The sequence below is a fragment of the Silene latifolia genome, chromosome X (assembly GCF_048544455.1).
Source record: "Silene latifolia isolate original U9 population chromosome X, ASM4854445v1, whole genome shotgun sequence".
In the NCBI taxonomy this organism is placed as follows: domain Eukaryota; kingdom Viridiplantae; phylum Streptophyta; class Magnoliopsida; order Caryophyllales; family Caryophyllaceae; genus Silene; species Silene latifolia.
This window is the reverse complement of record NC_133537.1, coordinates 235,151,867-235,156,125: the sequence shown is the minus strand read 5'-3', so window position 1 is coordinate 235,156,125 and position 4,259 is coordinate 235,151,867.

The following is a 4,259-nucleotide window of genomic DNA, read 5'->3' as shown; positions in this document are numbered from 1 at the left end:
TATGAATTTATATAAATTGCTCGGCGTGATTAATTATGCGGCCCAATCATCACTAGGTGGTTGACGGGAGGTGCAGAAACGAGTTGTCTACAACACAACATTTAGGCCAGAGTTTGACCAATTACAATGGGGTGACTTTCAGTCGATGTTTGATATAGAAAATGAGGTTGGTTTGAGATGTTCCTGGACTTATTGGAAAGGTGGTAGTACTGGGTTTCTAGTGGCTGTTAACACGGTGGTCAAAGGTGGCCTTATGTGGGGTAGATTGGTGTGTAAAGTAAGGTTGCTCACGGAAGGTTGATGTAAGTCAAAGTAGGATTTTTTCATGGGTCATTTCACTCCCCTCAAACCACCACTTCCAACCAACGACCACCTGATGTGACTCTTAATTGCGCACATTTAGTCCCCTAATTGAACCTATTTTGCATACTAATATAGCATTTCATGGCCATTTTATCCGTCAATTCCTTCCTATTTTGCTTTCCTATTGCATTTCATATGTCTTGTACGAAAGAAGATAATGAGGGAGGCGGAATCCCCATCTCTTGTGCATATTCGGAAGTTTGTTGACGATCTTGGATGGACTAGTATGAAGAAGAGGCAAGAATGATGACCAAGGATATAGAATAAATAGTATATTGAAGGATCATAGGCATAAAAGCAAGAAAGAGAATTCTGCAGTCCAACCCGCTCGGAAAAATCTCAACCCGCTCGGGTTGATGCTTAGTACGCGCGTCTTTCACTCGGGACGAGCGGATCATTCTACAACAAGCTTTCTTTTCAAGCTAGGACGCGCGTATCCTTGAGGGAGTTACAAGATAATCCGCGCATGTCCCTCGGGACTTGGAAAGCTCTATTCAACACTTAAGAATGTTATTTACTAATCTACCCTTACTTAACCTAATGATGTACCACTATATATACTCCATTTGTAATAATCAAGAGAGGAAGCTTCCTTAGTTGAGGATACCCCTCTTAGTAGAGGCAAAGCCTTCACTTCATTAGGAGTAGATTAGATTAGCACTTAATCTTTTCACAAATTACACATTAATCTTTCCTTAATTATTGTTCAAGACTTATTATTGAGTAATTGAAGATTATTGGCTTATTATTGGAAAACTGACAACTCTTCATCAATCGATCAAGTTTTCTTCTATTATTCTTTGCTTTCTATTTGATCATCCTAAGTTGGTACAATTTCTTTACTCTTAGTTCTTTATTGTTTATTGTTTATTGTTTTATTCATTCATCATGTTCAGACTTGTTAATATGATTGACACCCTTGTTAGCATGTTTTCCATCATCATGAGTGATTAATTTCCTAGCTAGGATTAGTGAGGGATTAGGGGAACTATAACATGGGGGTAGATTCTTGCTTAATCTAATATGTTCTCATGAGATTGCTTACTTGTTGTAGTGTCAACCTATGCACACGTTATGTTTGATGAAATGCTAGACTATGAAACCTTGCATTTACACATCTCTTACTTATTCAACAAGACTTGTAAGATATAAACCAACTCGAGTCTTGTTAGATCATGCATAGAAGTGACTAGGAGGAAACTAAGTCGACGTGTAGGTGTTGTATAGTCTTGACCGACTCGGCTCCGGGACCCAAATCTTCCTAGGGATTGTAAAACATAACCTAACTAGATTCCACTATAACAATAATTTGCTTCCAACTATGTAAACATGTTTATATGATCACCACTATGAATCCCCTATGAACCCATGACATCCTAGTGCTTTTAATCATTTGTTTACATCTTTTTATTTATTACTTGCTCTATTTTATTGCTTTCATTAGTTTAGACTCATCAACTTCAAACCCCAACAATTGTGACACTAGCATAAATTGAGATAGATAGACTTAGAACCCAAAGCACACCGTTCTGTAGATTGACCTCGACTTAACCACTATCTAGTTGTTTGTTGAGATTATAAATGTGTTTGATTGGGTGTGTGACGACCACATGCATCCAAAATGGCGCCGTTGCCGGGGACGGTGTTTTGTGATTAAGTTCTTACTTGATTATCTATTTTTAATTGTGCTTTAACCTTGAGGAACTTGTTCCTCAAGGTCGTTTTTACCGTTTTATTGTAATTTCCGTGTTTGTAGTTGTATCTCTATCTTGGCTACGATGATGACCCAAGACTTTGTACATAGTGTATGTGGTGGATCTTTTGAGTATGACAATGGGTATGGGGAGTTTGAGGAGCAAGTCAACAGAAACCTACCTTACTACTCATACAATGAAAATCCCATCTACTACCCCAACTTTCCCCACCAAAATCACCACACCCAATATCCACAACAACCATCCACCCAAGACTCACTTTACAACCAATTCCAAATGCCACAATATAACCATCTTCACACCCACACACAATAAGAAGATGACCCAAACTGTGACATTCAAAATGTGGTTCTCCAAATGATGTGGGACCAATAAAACTTCTTCACACAAGTGCTAGAGGAGAGACAAAATGGGGAGAATGTTCTTCAAAGCATTGCTACCTATGGTGAGAAGTTGGCAATTCGAATTGCCCAAATGAAGGAAACCCAAGCAACAACTCCTCACCAATCCTTGAGCATTGACCATGAATGTGAATTTGAGGTAATGACCTTTGAGGAACAAGATATGAAATGGGAAGAGCGAATCTCCTTGAGCTCTTGTGAGTACGAAAGTGTGGTGTTTGATGAAGAAGATATGAGGTTGAGTAAGCCAAATACTCTTAGCCTTTGTGAGTATGAGGGTGTGACTTTTGATGTGAACATTGAGACAGTGGAGGAAGAACCATTGAGGAAAAATGAAGCCCCTATTTATGATTCATATGGAGGAAGCAATGATGACGTATCTATGGAAGAAGATGATGAGGGAAAGATAGGCTCAAATGATAAATGGAGTTGTGAAATCAATTTGCATGAGGAACCCATCCTTGAGAAGTTTGAAGTTTGCCTTGATGAAGAGGAGGAATGCCTTCATAAGAACCTTTTCAAACCCAATATGGAACTCATGATACTTGGAGAGGACATTATGGACCTTCTCACGAAAGTCAAATCGTTATACACAAATTACTTAGTGGAGAACCTCAAAGAGAAGGCTAAGAAGGAGTCTATATGTGGAAATTTGGCACCTACTATCCCAACTCCTAAGACACCCCATCATCAATGCCATGAAAGAAGATTGTCTAGTCCAAGCATTTTCGTCATCAACTTTGGAATAAATAGGAGCAACCGGAAAATCCCCAATGACAAGAATCTCAAGTTTGCTAGTTTTAAGAGTCGGGAAGGCCATCATGACAAAGCAAAGAAGAAGGGGAAGGAGTTTAAAGGGAGGTCCCTCATGGATTGGCCCTACTCTAATTTGCAATGGTTCAAAACTTACTCATACTTACTTGAGGACCATTCACAAGCTTTTGACCAACATTTAAGGGCCTTGAGCTCTATGGACAATAGGTTTAATCATTTTAAACTAGTTTGGTGGAGTCCTATCTTAAACCACCATTTGTAGCATATTCCTTTCTACGACTTTGCATTGTATACTATCAAACATACTTTTAGATTACTTGCATTTTTCTTTACATGAGAGTTGTGAGGGAGGGTTCTTTATCCATTCTTTGAGGAAGTTTTCAGAAATTGATGATAAGAGGAAGCACCAAAGGGTGCAAGGGAAAGGATTAGCATGAAACGATTGAAAGATTACCAAAGAGCAGATCAGGACGCACATCCCGACAGTAACCCGCTCGACCCAATCTGTGCTTCAGGCAAAACAATTCGCTGCCATAAGATCTGCGCAATTTGGAACCAGGACGCTCGACCCAGCTACTGATCCGCTCGAGCCGACACCAGGACGCTCTTCTTGAATGGTACATTAAGCAAGATGTTTCCTGGATGAAAATCTGGGAAGATTTTTCAAAGGACGCACGTCCTAAATAAAGATCCGCTCGAGCCGCTTTCAAAACATTCGTCTTGACCTGTATTCAAGACAAAGAGACCAGCTAGGAGAGAATATGCGCATCTCCTTGATAGGACATCCGTGCAGCAACTTCGGGACGCTCGAGCCGATACCAAGACGCTCGGATTGCAAAGGATAAGTGCTAGGTTACAGTTTGGTACGCCCAAACCCAGCCCTAGCCCGCTCGTCCCAGCACCCTTCTCTGATATAAACGCCTCCCCCACCATCCCTATTCCCTTATCTTATCAACATCTGAACCAAATCTCATCATTCTCCTCAGAAAATCCCCACAAAAACCCC